This window comes from Macrobrachium rosenbergii, chromosome 12 (assembly GCF_040412425.1).
Source record: "Macrobrachium rosenbergii isolate ZJJX-2024 chromosome 12, ASM4041242v1, whole genome shotgun sequence".
NCBI classification, from domain to species: domain Eukaryota; kingdom Metazoa; phylum Arthropoda; class Malacostraca; order Decapoda; family Palaemonidae; genus Macrobrachium; species Macrobrachium rosenbergii.
The window spans coordinates 13,089,127-13,108,477 of record NC_089752.1 but is presented as its reverse complement, the minus strand read 5'-3'; the positions used below and the strand labels follow the sequence as shown (position 1 = coordinate 13,108,477).

The window sequence follows — 19,351 nt, the reverse complement described above, 5'->3', positions numbered from 1 at the left end:
TTGCCCATCGTGATCTTACAACAACCTTTTGTTAAAAGCAATTTACCATGATGCTTCTGCAGTGATGAATGAAAAATAATATAAACAGGATTACGAGAGTGCAAATATGACCATCTGATTTACCTACCCTAAAAAAAAATTTTGTTTTTGTTTTTAGAGTCCAGGATCATTATAAATATGCATACAGACTGCAATTGCAAGATTCTATTCCTAGTTTATACAGTACTGTATATGTATATATATATATATATATATATATATATATATATATATATATATATATATATATATATATATATATATATGTTTTGGATTTTAAAACCATTATTTAGGTAAATTCAATATTGCTTTTTGTATCTCTCCAATATAGAGAGCATGAATTTCTTATTCATTCTGTCTTGCGATTGCTATTTCACCACTGGTATTACACACACACACACATATATATATATATATATATATATATATATATATATATATATATATATATATATATATATATATATATATATATATATATATATATACATATATATATTATATATATATATATATATATATATATATATATATATATATATATATATATATATATATATATATATATTTATATATATATATATATATATATATATATATATATATATATATATATATATATATATATATATATATTTATATATATATATATATATATATATATATATATATATATATATATATATATATATATATATATATATATATATATATATATATATATATAATTAGTTAGTTCATAGCCCTAAGATAGATGTTATTATAAATGTAATTAACTCAGTTTTCTTTTCTCCTTTAAGATCGGTTCTCTTAATTTGTCTTTCTTTTCATTGCCCGTTTTTGCCAATTTGTCTCAATTTCTGGCATCACATTAATTTTTTTTCTTTTGGTTCGAACCATATTTCCTTTAGCGCTAACTTTATGTCAGCCAAGTCAATCAAAGGAAAGCGGATGACAAGACATGGCCATCCAAGCCTTTGAACCTCCTTTAAGTTAAACCCTTACTGGTATCACTGCTCAAATTCTAACATCGTTGCCATGTTCTAACCTCATTCGTGTAATCTTAATTCCCAGAGTCACACTGTTCTCTCCCTCCTGATTCTGCACCTGCAGTTCAAGACGACTAAGGCGTGACTCATGAGCTTTAGCAGCTGCAGTCAGCCCAAGTCAAAGAGCTGGGTTGTCCCAAGTGACAGCTGTAGGCCTTCAGACAACATGGAAGCTGCCATCTTCTGAGCAGGCTGTACCTCAGAGGTCATCTATAGCACACCTTGACCTCGGATGACCAGTGACCTTCAAGAATCAATAGGCCTTAGGGTCTTTATGTAAAAACTCCACAACCACATGTGCACAGAAAGTTATCACAGAGTAGATGAATTCTTTGTCGAGCTCCCCATTATATAAGGCACCAACTTCTTTGTCCTATTGTGACCCATGTCACCGATGCTGGCTGAAAAAGAGGTCACTTGGAAAATATTGATACCAGCTGAAGACTGTGATTCATGCCCCAACAGAGAATAACCCGGCAACAGTGAACCAAAAACACTCCACAAACTAATAGGAATCCAATTTGCTTTGGGTGCTGGGAAGCCTGCAATGTGTAAGAAAATGCTACGTTGTAGCGGTGTTAGTTACAATATTTCTTCAAACAGTAGACGTCTCAACAAAGTTAATTAATTTTAGAAGTGTCTCTACGTTCGTTGTGAGCTCAGCCGCACACGTGAGCAAGAACTGCGTATGGACACTGACCTCAGATGCTGAAGAGTTTACTACTACTCCTCTCTTTCTGCTTTTTAAGTGTTGAATTTCTTTTTTTACAGCTGTCTGTATGTTCGTTTGTGCTGTACCTCTGGTATATATATTGTAAATTTCTACCATTATTCATCAGTTCTCTTGAAGATGTCTCAGAAGATTAAAGACGAAACTAGTCAGGGTTTATATCCATTGTTTCGTTATTCCCATCCACAGACGTGTGTTTGTATGTGTGTGTGTATATGTATATATATATATATATATATATATATATATATATATATATATATATATATATATATATACATATATATATAACTGAGCCTGGTAGTATCAAGGAAATGTCACGGGACTTTTATTTATGCATGACCTGGAGCACGAAGCTGAAGAAGCACGAGAGTATATAACGTTCTGTGTGGTTTCTTCCACCATGTACAAGTTTGTTATATATAAATAGTACAGAATCTTTTTTTTTTTTTACTCCATTTGCTGTAATCTCTCTGACGCGACAGCACAGGCAGCACTTTACGATTTTATCGTGGCAATTGAAATGATGTAGATTTAAATAGTTTAAACTGATCAATAAGTTTTATGATAATATTACATGCCAAAACTGGCATTCGATGTTTGCACTGTATCTAGAACGTCTTAACTTGCTAATTGTATTACAGTATTTTCAATTTTAGACAATACACTGTAGAATTAGTAACAATCTTCCCATGAAACCTTAAAAACAGCATGAAAAATACCCAACAAGCTATTCTTAATCTTAAGTTTCTGGTCCGTATATTGTTCTGTAAACACAGCCACCACATCGGGAACCTTCAACATAACGGCTGTTTTCAAAACCATTTAAGTATGAAAGCCAGAGTTTGTCTTTCGGTTTGTATTTTTATGGTACTATAAAATCGGTCATCGGCAGCCTTCATATGTGCCTTGGCTGTTCACTCTCCTTATATATCCCGGACAATCAAACAGAATGCAGCTTGCACGCGCCGGGGAAGCGAGTTTCTATATTCAGAGTTCTTGCAAATAGGCCAATAAACCACGAACTGCATTTTTGATCCAGTTTTCTCCTAAATTCTCTTCACGTTTTGCTTGAAATATGCATGGAAAACACACACGTGCTAGGGTTCGCACGCACCTACATAAAACCGCATCATTATATTCATAGGGAAACACCGTCCCCTATGAAATGAGTTCATTTTCATTTTCCTGAACAGTGAAAATTGTGTTAGATCTTGATCTTGGATTTTTCATCAAAGTGCTTCCTCTAATAGGAGGTCTCACCAGATAAAAAAAACAGTGCTTCTGTTAACAAATTTATAACAACTTGATGTAAATTCCAGTTGTTTTGTTATTTTATGATAAAGTAAAAAAAAAATAGGTTTTCCAGATAAAAAACAATAGCGGTCACATTCACATTCATACTTTAATTGACGGATTGTAATGACTCTGTTTTGCAGTAAAACTTCCACATTAGCCTACGCAAACACATTAACTGGAGCTCATCCACAGTATCTTCAACACCCCTGGACATCAGGGAGCTTTCTTCCCAGGGTGTCTCTTTCATGGGAGCTATCCAACCATTAATAGGTCTTCGTCCTCTCCATCCCTTCTAACACTTGGAAATTATACACGCTTTCCACCAGTTGTCCATTCTTTCTACATGACTAAACCATCTCAAAATACTCCGATCCAGCCTTTTGCTTGAGAGATATATATATATATATATATATATATATATATATATATATATACATACATACATACACATACATACATATATATATATATATATATATATATATATATATATATATATATATATATATATATATATATATATATATATATATGTATGTGTGTGTGTGTCATGTATTCATGTTGCATTAGTGTTGCGAGTACATGTATATTTGCACACTTTAGCGGAAGAGTGAGTGAAAAGTTATTATATGGAGACATGGTAGCTGCCTCGTGTTCTTTTAACGCTTTATTGATCCATGAGTTTACATTCAACCAGTTGAAACTGGCGGCCATTCCTTCAGGCATTTCTCTCCCCCTCTCTTCTCTTCTCTCTCTCTCTCTCTCTCTCTGAGGTTTGAAGGATACCAAGACTGCCATCTTATTGAGCAGTGAATACCAAAGGAATTCCTCACAGTCGTTGGCCAAAGGAAGAGACGATGCCGTCGATTGTTCTTTAACACATCTGCAATTACTGCTGGCATAACAAATGATGGCTTATATATTCAACAATAAGCCGTAATTTGTTCATTTACTCAGTATCAGACACGTAATAGACCCCACGTGACGCCGTTATGCAATCTAACCTTTGTACCTCAGCCTTTCTACAACTCGACCCAAAGAAAACTTGGAAGTTATCTGATTAAATTGAGGTTACAGATAACGAAGTGGGGTTTTATCGGTATTGGTCTACATACGGAATCTGGCCGTTTGTTAGCGGCGCAGAGCAACTACTAATCGTATGTTACCTGCAGTCTCACTGTGCTCTGAAAGTTTATTATGATCTGCAGGGCATGACATGAAAACATATAGGCATCATCAAACATCAGAGCATTGAATTCAGTAGAGAAGAACAAACCTGTTTGAATTTGAATTCACAAATTTAACCTTGCTGCAAAAAGCAGTCTTGTAGTGCGTTGTGCAGACGATCAGAAGTTTCCTACGATCTGGGAGTTACACAGTAAATACCCAAGTAAATACATCATCCAAGATAGCCCTGAGCAGTAAACCAGCCAAAGAAAAACATCACATGCTTGGAAGAAGTTGCCCTCCTGCATAAAGGTCAGCTGAGGATACTGAAAGAGTTATTAACTGAAATTGCGCCGGTAATAGCCACGTTCTCACCAGATCGATAGCAACGAACGGCGTCTATAAAAACTGTAGTGTATGCGGCAAACCCATTACCCCGTTTATAGATCAAACGGCAGCCAGGAATTTAACGTAAAGCCAGGGCGCATCCCTCCTCTTATAAAAAAAAAATTTGTTCAGGAAACTGTTATTAGCCTACAGTTGATTATTTTTAGAAAATTGTGCATTTCATGTGGAACAGTATATCGTAGCAAAGAGCAATGGTTTTTTTTCAGCATACCATACTTCATGTAAACATTAAACATACGTTCATAAGTATAAAAACAAAGAGCTAATTGCATAGCCCCCAAGCCACTTCGAAATGTACACAGAAGTCAGGGGAAGAAGAACGAAAGGAGTAATCTAGCGTATCAAGTACCAGTGCCTTCAGAATATCAGCCACCACTTGCATAAATTTAGAATTAAATTTCAAATTAGTTGTTTTCCTATATTTTTATTAAAAAGACTTTATACCCGTTGCTTGAAAGTATTTCAAACTGTAGTCCTACTAATCTAACCTTTCTAAATGTAGTTCTGCTAATCCTTTTAAATATAAATCAAGATTAAAACATCTTGAACAGCAAATTCACTTTACAGTTACTCATTCCTAAGAAGCTTCTCACTGTCTTTCTCATACTTGGTCGTTGTCTCCTAGGTCTACGGAATGGGTTCAACATAGCTGCTACTGACATTCCGAGTGACTGGAAGGGTCGTTCTGAAACCCCTGGTTAAGAAACTTCCTATGTAAGGCCATATATTTTTCATTTCTTTTTTCTTAAATTAACACTTGAAATTGAAACTTGCGTCGTCTGTATAGAACAAATGTGTTTATGTATGTCTAGGAGTTTTAAAGTTAGCGTTATAAAATGAACTGGGAATGAACCAGGTATTAGGCTACATTAAGCATGATGCATTACTACTCTTTCCTGCAAGATTTTATGAAAATTCCAGAAGTTGTAATATCCGGGTACTTGATTATTATTATTATTATTATTATTATTATTATTATTATTATTATTATTATTATTATTATTCAGAAAATGAAACCTTTCCCTATGGGACGAGCCCAGAGGGGTCATTAGCTTCTAGAGAATATGGTGTTCATTAGAAAGAAGTAACCGAAAGTAATGTGAAATACAGAAAGAAGAGATCACATTAAAAAAAGAAAAAATCAAATCAATAAATTAATAAATAAATAGATAAAAATGTAAGGAAAACGGTATTAGGGATGTAATACATTGCATCTTCTCTTGAACTCTCGAAGTTCCAGTAGCACGACTACCATGAATAGTAGCCTGTGAAGTTGACCGTTTTAAAAGATAGTGTACCTTCTCTCTTTTACGTTTGGCGATAGTTTGATTAAAAAAAATCCTAGTCCTACAAAGTTCCTGAAAGCCTGTTATCTAAGCTAAAAGATTTTAATAAAGGATATTTCAAAATACAGAGGAAACAACAAACAAACTTAGATAATGAGGACTCGGGGTTTAAGAGCATCAGATGAGCCTAGCTGAAGTAACTTCACGGTTCCTTGAAGAAAAAGTTTGGTCTTCGTTACAGTCACGGTAATTAACACGCTAGTCTACTTTTTTTTTAGTTTTCTGTAAAAGAAAACCACTGAGGCGGCTTTGTCTGTCCGTCCGCACTTTTCTGTCCGCCCTCAGATCTTAAAAGCTACTGGGGCTAGAGGGCTGCAAATTGGTATGTTGATCATCCACCCTCCAGTCATCAAACATACCAAATTGCAGCCGTCTAGCCTCCGTAGTTTTTATTTTATTTAAGGTTAAAGTTAGCCATGATCGTGGGTCTGGCAACGCTATAGGACATGCCACCACCGGGCCGTGGCTGAAAGTTTCATGGGTCCCGGCTCATACAACAGAAAACTCGATTGCGCCGAAGAAACTTCGGCGCAGTATTTACTTGTTTTTATTTCATGCGTTTCTCTTAAGGCCTTTCCTTTCACAATGTTCTAGTGTTTCCTTGCTTATTTCTCAACTTTCTCCTTTATTTTTCTGTCTTCAGAACGCAAATGAGGTAACTAACGACTCTTGTGCAACTGGATTAGGCAACTAAAAGTTAAATTGGTTACACAATGATATTTCAGTGACAAACATTCTTAGTCAACATTTTCAACTTTCTTGCCGGCAAGAATGGCAGCAACCTAGACAACAACAGAAATAAGAGTCGAAAACAACACTACCTAACGAATATAATGAAGGAAAAAGTTCTGGTACTATGAAATAATGAAATGGCAGCGCACACATAGTACTGGTTGTTTTTTTTGTCAAATAAGCAGACATTCTCTCTATGGATGCTTGCTATTCAAACTGATGCCCTCTAGGTTGGCTGTTTTATGCGCTGAGCGATAAAAATCCTTGTTAGAGTATGAGTCTACGTAGAGACAATCACTGTTCGTTCACGTGATGTGGCAGGATGTTTCATATACGCTTCTTGGGAATAATGTTTAATAATTTTTTTTATTTAGTTTTCTGTTTGTTTATTCATTTATTTATTTTATTTATTTATTTTTTGTTTACAGGCTTTTCGAACTAACAGGGCCCGTGGTGTCGTGAAGACAGCTTAATCCAGAACTTACAACAATAGCAGGAGACCCTCTTCCCCCACCCCACCCCCAACACCGCCCATCTTCCCTGGTTCGTATACATTTTTTCCCCCCTTGATCTGTTCTTCACAATTTCCCCAGTTTCTTTCTTTAAATGCATGTATCTGGGCGTCAGTTTCCATATACAAATTATCTCTCACTTCCAGTGCACTCTCATACCGAAAAAAATTGTGTAATATAACAATATTACGAATTTAAAATTCAATAAAGTGAATCTCATCCTAAGAAGGGTTGAATCATGATGAGTGTTTCAGGGAGGCAAACTCCAAATGTCATATTATATAGGCGATTTAATATTATAGAAATCAATATAACTAATATCAAAGTTTTATCTATCTCTTATCATTTATTCACTACCGACGTATTTTCTGTTGTTTCACTCGCGCAAGGTCTTGTGAAGTAGCAAATCTTCCCGTTAGACAAGAGGATGAAATGATATTGTAGTCTCCTAAAAACAACGTTCTCACACAATGGCTGAGAGTCAAACAATTCCCTACGGCCAGTTTTGGAGGACATGAGGTCAACTGCAGCGCGCTACGTGTACTAAATCCCGTTAAAGGCAGTTTAAAAAATTAGAGATTTGAACGTAACCCAGCATAAGAAAATTAGTAGATGATGTGAAGAACTTTATGAGCAATGCCAGTGCTTGATTTTTGTTTCAGTCACGGGCTTAAAAACTCACATCATATATCTATTGTACTCCATCTCAATTCCTAGGATCTTACATCAGTACAAGTGGGGAAAAGGTAGCAGTCTGATATTCCATTGTTCTGTGCGGGAGGTAATTTTTTTTTTTTTTTAGAAACCTTTAGAAATGCTTCGCTTGGTGTCGTGTTTTAAAAGGATAACTGTAAAATCAATATATTTCCTTAAAACAATATATTTCGTTATGTTAACACTGCTAAAATTCAGGTTATGAATCTTGACTTTTTTATTTTTACCTTAAAACAAGCGTTATTATTTCAGGAACTGATCTTTAGGTATCATATTTTCATCCGAGGTTACGAATTAACGGATATCACGGCACCCTTGGGGAATGGACTTTATTATTAACGCCTATTCTTTGTCTTGGTATTTCTAAATATACACTGACCTTTTGCCGGATGGATTAACGACCGCACCCCCTGTATCTATTGTCCCCGACAGAAATGATTAGCAAACTGGGATCGTCTCTGAGGCCTCCTAAACTGCCTAATTAGTCTACGAAGCCTTTTATAAGTCAAAGAGAAAGAGGGAGAGAGTCAAAGCTGAATTCACAAGGAAGGCTAACCGAATTCAAATCCAGTCATCGTCAAACAGTGTTTGACGATAACTGGATATGTGCTAAATCTCTCAAGTTGGTTGTTTTTGTAGATGCTGTAGACTGGGAAAGCTTGTAAAGTAAGTAACTATTGTAATATTTTTTTTTTTATAAATCTTTCATTTCATCCATTTAACCATTAGTACCATAGGTAAACCATAACGGTTTTTTAAAGACAGCACCTTCTCACTCTTGGTACACCATTGCACAGTGGTTCAAACGAAAGTACTAGTATCTTTATTAACACGTTAGACACATTCTAGTAAGGACACCTTATCAGACCATCGGAACGTGGTCGTCCCGTTGTAGCGAAAACAGATACATAGATAACCTGTTGACTACCAGAGCCATCTACAGGGAGAAGGCACTGCGCTGGACAGCATAACATTTTATTCCGAAATGATAAATCATTTTGATAACTGATTTAATAAGGTCGACTAACTTTCGGGAACAATAACTTCGTTATAATTCTGAGGGCGATCGAAGGTCCTTTACAGAATTTAGGCTGGAATGATTTTGTTGGTGTTGTCGTATTGACGAAGTTGCTCTTGCTGATGCGATCTGACCTCGAGGGTTCCATTACTCTTATATAATCCTGAAGTGGTGTATAGTTCATCAATTAATGTTTTTTTTCTTTTGTTTTACTAGCTTAAAAACGAAGTCATACGAACATTTGGATAACTGTCTCTTGCAACAAACATTATTTACGCCAAAATTTGTTTAGCCCAGGTAAAATCCTGATTTTAGTTTCCAAATAGAGGATTAGACGAATTAAAGAAAATGCTTTATATATACTATATATATATATATATATTAACTGTGCTACTGTTGTGTACAGTGTGCCGTGATATCTGCACTACGGCGTGCACAATACCAAGATGAACAGGCACAATAGCGTCCGGTTTCTGGGACATTAGACTGCAGGGTGCATGAGGCAGTATATAACTTTTGATATATCTCATACTTTATATTTTATAGCCATATAAGAGAGAGCGATAATTATATATTAATAGTCAATTTTATCTAGTAAACGAAAAGTTACTGAAAATACCATGGTATTATAGGCGTATATGGTACTAATGGATGAAAGCCTCCACATGAACGAACAAGAAAGAGGTTGAATAACATTCTCATATTCAGTACGTGCACGTTGTGTTATTCGCATCTTTAATGATGAACGAGCACAATAATGACACATACTGCAAATTACATCCTCAATTAATACAAGTCTTGTATTTATAAAATTTAGTTCTTTCGACCATAAACAATAAACAGTTCGTATGTCATCTTGAAAGGCAACAAATAAACCATCCTTTTTGCCACTGACACAGCTCACTACTGCCAACCCCTGACTACTAGACTCTACGTAGTTATTTACAACAGTGATTGTTGAAAGAACTGCCGGATTACACCGACCACCCTTATAGAACTTCCATATACTGTACTCAGACTAATATAATACAAATATGAGCCTAAGGTGGAGAAGTTTTTGGTTCTTCTTGATTGCATGCATCCGTTGCCTGTCAATCTCGGCTTCCCATTCATTTGTAATAATCCAGCCTATTCACTGTTCTAGAAGGAGGCTCGTTTACACACACACACACACACACACACATATATATATATATATATATATATATACATATATATATATATATATATATATATATATATATATATATATCCTCTACAAATTCATTATGTAAGTTATTACTTTCATAGAGAGCCCTCAATAAACAGGTTGAAAATTCTTTATTTTCTAGCTTCCGGAGGCCAGACTGCCTCTCTCGAGGGGCCAAATAACACACACATATTTATACAGTATATATACATGTATATATATATATGTGTGTGTGTGTGTTGCTTAGTCAAGTAAACAAGTTGACATTAGGTATGAGGCTAGTGATTAGATAACATCCTGAGAGACCCCTGATACGTAGATGACGACATACACTGTAACAGAAACACACGCACACACACACACTCACCGCCCACATGATACAGCAGGTGGCGAAGGTTGATGTTAAGACGTGAATCGTACATCATTCTTTATACGTTTATGCATTATGAATCTGTGCATAAATTCAATAATAATGATATGGAATTGCGTAAATACGAATCACTACAATGGAAGGCGATTTTCAGTGACATGCCATTTTGCTTAGTTCTTGTGGCACAAGTGTTGCATAATGGTCGCGGTTGCCAAATATGTCGGCCTCTCCTTTTTTCCTCTCCCCTCTCTGTGTACGTTGCCAAATGTCTAAGATGTAGGGTAATTGGACCTCGATTCTTGACGATCACGTGACCGTTACAGTAATAAGAGCAATAATAAAAATTAGATTAAACTTTATCGTCGACGCCGATTCTCTGTCCCTCTTTCTCCCCCTGTTCATTCCTGTTGTTATTATTTCATGCAAGGGTGTGTGAGGGTTGGTTGTGTACGGTCTTACCTATGCAGTGTTAAATGACCCCTGTCCAATGCTCTCGAAGCCCATAAAACAGGCTTATGAGCAAGCCGTATTTGTCCCACAAGACCGCAAGGGACCTCCAAAACAGATGACCTGGAGTCCTAGACCATCACCTCGGCAAGGTTGTAAATATCTTAAGGGACTGTACGAGTATTATCCATCCATGTAAAATGTTTTACATTATCTACCATGTCTAGCTTAAATTAAGCTAAATGTATCTAGATAAGATAAGATTTCAACTGTGTTCGTTCTGACGGAATGAAATTTGTACTGCGCAGTTCGACATCTATGGTACATAACGCAGTTTCACTTAAATGTGATAATTGTATCATATGGCCAAGCTTATCAAAGACTTTATAAAGTCATAGGTTCAAATGAATAATTTGTTAGCTGAAATATTCGTAAAATGTAGTAAAATCAACTGTTAGGATAATATGGTTTGGAGTGAAATAATGAGCAAATATAAGAAACAAAAGCAAGCGCGGGGGTGAAAATACGCCACCTTGCAAAATTAGCTCAGATCTTAATTTTCCTATATTCTAACAGATTCTGAGAACCAGAGACCTATGACTGCCACATGAGGCCTAGAGAAACCTGCGTCAAATAACGACTAAAAGCCAAATTTATGAGGAAGTTAAATCACCGCAGCTCAGAGGATTTTACAATAATTTCAAGATTTTGTTGAAGGTTCAACAGAAAAGAAGAACAGACACAATGGGCCACTGTATTGTGCAAAAGAATTATACTAATTGTATGCAGAAAAAAAAACTGTTCTTGCCTTTAAATCCTTTAGTCTCTCTTGAGTGTTTGTCTCACGGATCATAATTTTACTTATCTACTTGTTTAGTCAGAGAGAGAGAGAGAGAGAGAGAGAGAGAGAGAGAGAGAGAGAGAGAGAGCATATACTGTTGCCATTCACGTGTTAGGCTTAACAAATACATGACTGACTATAGGTTACATCTATTTTGATATTCATACGATCGGCCCAGTATTCTTTTACAGCTAGCATATAAACTTAATCTTGGGATTGCGCGAATGTGCTGAATTTAAATTCTCTCTTTCTCTTACAGCATATACGAGTCCCTCTATTACAATTTGTGTGAATTGTTGTGATAACAGTGCTTCTGTTTAATCAACAGACCTTTTTTTCATCATTTCATCCAAAATGCCCAGATATCCTTTTGTCAATCATGAATTTCAATTTTTTCCCCCGTACGTAGGCCTAACCATCTAAGCTAACATGGTCTTTTAGGGAATCATCTTAAGCCCTTGCATGTTTTTTCATCAAATGAATATGCAGTTCCTGATGCCATTGGATGATTGGAGGGGAAAATGTGTTTAATTACAGGATCAGAAAGGAGCAACCTGGTATTTGAAATGTTACGTCGACTAAATTCCACGCTTGGAAATGCTGTATATAGTACGAATTCGACAACAATAGTCGAAAAGACAGTTCCCTGACATGGTCTTGCTCTACTTAGGGTTTGAACACTGTGAAGTATTGGTTGCTTCTAGCTATAGTTTTACAGTAAGCAAGGCACTAAAAAAAAGAGCCCATGGTTATATTTTTATACAAAACTTAAACATTCAACCATTACTACAGGTTTTCTGGTAAACAGGACACTGAAATGTTAGGGTTAGTTTTCCAGCAAACACGCTAAACTTGTCAAATGCGTCCTAGTCCTAATTTAAATACATTATCTTTAAACAGTGCCTTGGTTGTATCTCAACAGTCATCAACATTACAGTGTGAACTGCTTCATTTGTAAGCATGGCTGTCGAATTCCAAATACGTGCGATTCCTTGGGCTGTATTAAGTGAAACCATTAAAAAAAAAAGTCCAGTAGCACTTGGTTACCTTTTTCAAACAAAGCAAAACAAAACGAAAAAAAGTTGTCATAGTCATGGTGTTTAACTGGTGTTCTTAGCTTTCTAATGTTTTTTGTTTTCTGGTCCGTCTGCCATCTCTTCAGAAAACTGCCTTATTCGGAAACAGACATTTGAATACCTGAGCCATTAGCTACAAAATAGTAACTCCAGAGTCAAAACATTTCAAGAGGAGGATTTGAGGACCAGGTGTTCCATTGAAAACCAGTCGGCTGGTAGTCTTCCTTGGGCACTATACTTACATCTCTACAGAATCTTCTGAAACCCCGTCAAGGTTCATGCCATAGAGGTTGTACGCACTTCTTTTTGTTTATAGTTTTGTTCTTCTTAACTTTAATGTTTTGTCGTTCTAGAAAACACATACTTCTATCTTATTTCAAGATTTATATCACTGAGTGTTTAATTCCGGGCTGTTTAGCACTAATATATTTGTTGCGTATTGTTGTTCTCGGGATATGTCAATGGAATTGATGTACAGATTAAATCTGTTAGTTGATCTGCCAAACATAGCCTTGGGAAAAGTAACCCCCCAAAAATATGACTCACCGTTTTTCTAAACCGAAGGTAGGTTTGTAAAACGTACAAGTCAGACAGACGATTTTATGAGATTGTGATAACGAAGAACCGAACTCTACAAAATAATGATTGGAGGCTGCTGTGTCTCCCGCTGTTGCTTCTGCTCTCTTGGGAAGTTGTTTTGACTCCGTGATCTGAATCTTTAAATCGATCTTTCCCAGTCGTCACTTTTGCTTTAAATTTTGCTCGTATGAGCAAGACTAGCTAAATTCCAACTTCAGCAATTTCTCTAAACGCAGATAGGATGCTTACTCATTAGGTTAATGCTCATTATGCACGAAATAACGGTAAATTTAGCGTTGGACTTGTTCAGATATTTTAGGTTTAGTCATGCTAGCCAGTAAGCGTGAGTTTTAAGTGATTTTTCTCACATAACATATGTACACAGTTTAAATATATGGCGAGCACTCACATATTATCTCTGCATCACCAGCTTGTATATAATGATGTATATGAAAAATGAATAATTCCAAGTTTTTGCTGCTTCTTGGGCATTACAGATCGCTGTAGTCCGTGTTTTACATAAGCGGGGTCCGTTTTCTCCACTTGGTTCAACAACCTGTGGATTAACACGTCATATGTCTGTACGACTCAGATGCAGTCATGGTTCCTATTCGAAATAATGCAGTCGGCTGTTCACTATAGCACATTGACGAAAGATCAGCGTCCACAGTTCTGTTATCAACAGAAGGCATGTAGGATATATTGATTCACCGATAATGTTTATTAGATAACATTTCCGCTTTTTGTTTTGATTTTTCCACCTGTTTCTTGAGAATAAGACATGAAACCTGAATTGATGGTAAATTCTTCACTGTAATCTTGTGGTCAGTTCTTATAATGAAAGAAAGTAAACGAACAAAGCTAATGATGTCGAAAAAACCTTGACGCTTGGACCTAAGTACTACATACGGAAAAACTTCTTATATCTGATGACTTGTGTTTGTTTTGATGGTCTGACTATACCTTTATTTTGTTAGTGAAATCTGCTCTAAGTACCACATGTATTAAACTATGGTTCCTGCGATTATTGGGAAATGTCACATTGCTCGTTGCCAGAAACTGCTGTTCTTTGTGAGGAAAGACTGACCAACGAAATGGGAGCAGAACTACATTAAGGCAGGAAATGAAGAGTATGGACTCGTCTTTTGCTTTCCAGTGCTTGCTTATCATACGAAATCTCTCCTATTGCAAGAGCTTGCTGGAGAGTAAGGAGTATTCATTGTTTCGCGGCTTTGTTAAGACTGCTATTGTTATGAAAAGGATTAAGGTCAAATATTGATACGTGTACATTCCAAATTAACGTTCTTGGTATTACTGAGCAAATGCTCCCAGATGAAATGCTCAGCTTAGTCATGAATGTGACGTAACACTTAATCATGCAGGTCAGAGTTTGTGTTGCTTGCTTCTTGCATGCACGATCAACTAGGACTCTTGCTAAGACCCCCATTAACCTCATATAGAAACGGTGAGGTCTGTACCTTCTGTCAGTTTTAAATACATCTGGGATAGCCAGTGTTTGCTTCCGCATTTCTAAATATTAGCCACAACGGCTTGGACAGCAAAATTTAGAGCAGTGCTTGTCGGCCTAGCAGTCTCATCATACGAGGTTACTTTTGAAGGCTCTCTCATTCGATCGTCTTTGATCAATACTTGTGTGTGATTCAAATTCAATGACATATTTTCCTATTCCAGATGATAGCACATTAAGAACATTTGCAAATGTACTTTTGTTTCAGTAAACATGCTTTCTCATGGATTATACGAAACCATGATTTTTACAGGAGTGGCTTTTAGTGAATGAAAACAAACGAACAGAACTAACGGTGATGAAAGGGCCTCCTTGACGGCGGTAATAACTGTGATGACTCCTTCACACGGGCTGCTTAGGTTTCACCTTAGTCACTCATTTTTTAAATTATGTTTTGTTGGTGGTGGACGTGAGAGTCTATCTCTTTTTATTCGTTTCCAGTGGTCTTTCCGTTTTGATCGTTTTATCAGTTTACAGGTAAACAAGAAAATGTTCTATATTTTCTTATTTAAGCGCTAAAAGATAATTTTTTCTTTGCTTCTAAAAGGCGGAATGATTAAGTTCAAGATGTTGCGCTCAAGATTTTTCTGCTGCTTTTGTTGTAAGCTAACTATGTTTGTTAACCTCGACCTTAGTATAGACCAGGACGTAACAGAAGCTCATTTGCTTTAAGAGTAAATGTCAAAAGCACTTTTCTTACCGAGTAAATTTGTTTTGATGTGGCATTTATTCTAAAAATATAGGAAATGTATTCCAGTCTCCGGCCACTCATGCAAGCCTCGAAATTCCGTTTAAATACAAACCGAAGACTTTGAAGATTTGCAAGGCTTGAGCTTCATTCCTATTCATCAACATGCCGCATGTGATGATACTCCCAAGGAATTGTTTATTCAAGTCATGTCTTCACTGAACTTCCCAACTCTTTTCCAATTACGGGTTTTAGAATTTAGTCTTTATATTCATTTTAAAGTGTCAGTGCATCCATTTGGCTACTCTCTCTCTCTCTCTCTCTCTCTCTCTCTCTCTCTCTCTCTCTCTCTCTCTCTCTCTCTCTCTCTCTCTGTTAATGCTCTTATATACAAAGTATGCAGTTTTGGAAGTAATTCGCTTAAAATTATAAATGTGAAACCTTAGATTTACCCAGTATCAACTGCTTTGGATAAAAATCATACATTTACAGAAACAATGGTGAAAAAAAGTGGAAACAAATTTGCCTAAGTAGTGGAAGCTGAGCATAAGACATAATCTAGACCACCAATATTATCCACAAATACCAGCAATTATACGTTTTTCACAGAAATAGCAATGTAAATAAAAACCTAAAGTTTTGAACAGAACTTTGAAAATTTTCTTACAGAACTTGAGTTAACCGGCCTGTTTAGTTTACTGGTACCAAAAATGTGGCGGGGTTCAATTCTATTGAAGAGAAAGAAAACACTTTGGGTAGTATGCACAGTAGGGAGACAGAGATTTAGTGTTACTTGTGGGGGTCAAAGTGGGGTGGAGTTGGGGAACACCCCCAGCCCGGCCAGGGCACGGAGCCCTAAGTCAGGTTAGGAAGGTAAGGTCTAGTTAGTTCAGGACACGGCATTCTAGGAAAGGTTAGGATTTCTCACGCCTATCCCTATCTCCCTTATCTACATCCAGTTCCTCGTTGGATGGGTCGGTATAGTTCTCGGCTAGCACTCTGCTGGGCCCGCGTTCGAGTCTCCGCCCGGCCAAAGAAGAATTAGAGGAATTTATTTCTGGTGACAGAAATTCATTTCTCGGTATAATGTGGTTCGGATTCCACAATAAGTTGTAGGTCCCTCTGCTAGGTAACCAATTGGTTCTTAGCCACGTAAAATAAGTCTAGTCCTTCGGGCCAGCCCTGGGAGAGCTGTTAATCACCTCAGTGGTCTGGTTAAATTAAGGTATGCTTAACTTTTTTTCTCTACATCCGCTCCAGCACTTTTTTTTTAAGTGGATTTAAGGAAGTTGCTCCTTCGATGATTTAGTAGTTACTATAGAAGCACGCAATATCTACGCTTTTTTTACCTATCTTTCGCATGGTCGGGTGGTTGGTTTAGATTAAGCAAGCACTAATAAAAGATAAAAAAAAAAAGCTTTGTGGCAGCACGGGGTTTCCTCTGGGCGGCCCGCACTAATGGTAAAATTTCAAAGGAATAAGAGACCTGGTGTGGACCTCTGGACTCCCAAGCTAGCTAGACGTAATCACGTAGTTGATGGCAACATCTTGGTCAGAACCTTGCCCATATTGATTACAGTTAATCTGCACTAACATCAAAGTCAACCCTGCTATTGAAAATTTCATTATAAAGGAAGGGTGCACGTTTTTCAAGAAGAAAGTAACTGATTGAGCTATAACAGTGAAGCCACATAAAGTGGCCCGATCTTTTGTAATAAAGGAGCCTGATTCATTCTTATATCATTATTGATAATTTTCCACAACATATTTTTTTATTACTAAGTTCAGTTTTTGAAATGAAGATTTTATTGTAATTAGCATTCTTTCCGGTCGGCGCAATTTCACTAATGACCAGCTGATTGTTAGCCTTTTCGCTTTAATATTCTTATTTTGAACAATGATTCGAGTAGGAAATCTCAGTAATGTTTGTATATGTAACAAATTGTATCGACATATTTTCCTTCTGTTACAGGTGATGGACCCCTCGTTAAGACTTTAGTCGTCCTGTCCGGTGCCAGCCTATCTCGCCACTAAAGACCTACTTGGTCTGAACTTCTATCCGGCTTGTAATGTACAGAAGGTGGCAAAGAAAGTACAAAAATATAATACCTCCTTCAAGCCGAGGATCTACAGTGCTTGTAAGAAAGATAATTTACCAACCTTATATCGTCACAAAGTCCCGGAACTGTAGTATTTTATTTCCCCTTAGTTTTGACAAAAAAAGTGCGGAGAAAGTCGTCCCGGCATTGTGATAGGTGCTGATGCTCGGAAGTTGAGAAATGCAGAAAACGCTCTCTTGAAGTGTCATGCTCTTGTGCTCTAAATCACTCGATTCATTTCTTCGCTGTTTATCTTTCCATTCACTTTTCTATCCAATTTTATGTACTCGTTGTTATTCAAATTTAATAAATTTGAATTACAGTACTATCTTTTTGCTGCTCTGAATTCTCATTTATGTGCAGCCTATCGTGCAACATTTGCTAGATAAGTTTATGGCATTTTGAATAGCAATGATAAAAATAACCAAATGATTTCTCTGCTACGTATTACGAGAATGGTGTGCTGAATACATTATCTTGGATTATTGTGTGATGACGAGGCAAAAATTACAATTTACTGAGCAATCAAAAGCTCATGATGTTGAATTTACTTGTTTAATAACTTTTCAACACATGATAAAAACGTCACGGATAACAAGTAACACTGTGTTATTTGTTATGTTTTACTTGTTTATAGTGCCGTTACTTTTAAGGTATGCAATAATTGCCTTTCGCATGTTACTGATTGCTCCAGTACCAAGTGCCTGTGCTGGCATTAAGAACAGAATAATCATCACCACCATTAAGCCAAGTGGATTCGTCTGCAATTACAATTTCATGCTCCCTCTAAAATTTTTAGTTAGGTATTTGTTTGTTTGTTTTGTATAGTTTGTTCGGTTAAATTGACCCAGTTTCCAATAAAATAAATTACATAAATCTGCAAGTTTATAAAAATCTTTTAATCATGAAGTGTCATGGCCAAATATCGGGTGGTTTTTCTCTTTCTGTATGAGTGCATTCCGGAGGTCCGCTCGTGCCTTCTGACTCCTTTCAGATAAGGTTATTGCTTTCAAACATTACGGCACTTGCTTTGGGCCCTGGGTGGCATAAGCCAGCTAATCAAAACCAACCATCTCTGAATACAAAATGTTACATAAAAAAAAAGAGATACTAAGCACAGTGAAAGGTAAACATTGAGAATATGGCAAGAAAGATGAGATAGCTTGAGCTGCTGTAAAAACGTTTGATTTAACTCCAATTTTTGCTACACGTAAAGCACTATTATCTGTAATTTTGTAAAAGATAAAACGCCACTTATATTGCTCAGGTATAATCATATTAGTTTTCCCTATAATTATTATTGTATTACAGTAATGGGTGTACAGGTGAAAAATGTTCATCTGATTAGAAGCGCTTCGAAACAAGTTTACACAGGGGTCGATTTTCGAAAGGTCGAATTCTTCGGAATAATTTCACGATCGGTTGCTCGTCGTTCACTGTGCTATAGGCATAATTGTATTAGGATTAAGCTGAAATTCTCATGATTGTGGTACAGTAATCTAAAAAATGCTCATATCTGA

At 36.4% G+C, this 19,351-nt stretch overlaps 1 long non-coding RNA gene across 1 annotated transcript; it reads left to right on the top strand.

Moving 5' to 3' along the window:
- The first annotated feature begins 4,458 nt into the window (after positions 1–4,458).
- Positions 4,459–7,317, top strand: LOC136844396 (uncharacterized). The gene is made up of 3 exons (XR_010854860.1): positions 4,459–4,596; positions 5,318–5,406; positions 7,199–7,317. It is a non-coding gene; the product is annotated as an uncharacterized lncRNA (long non-coding RNA).
- The last annotated feature ends 12,034 nt before the right edge of the window (positions 7,318–19,351 follow it).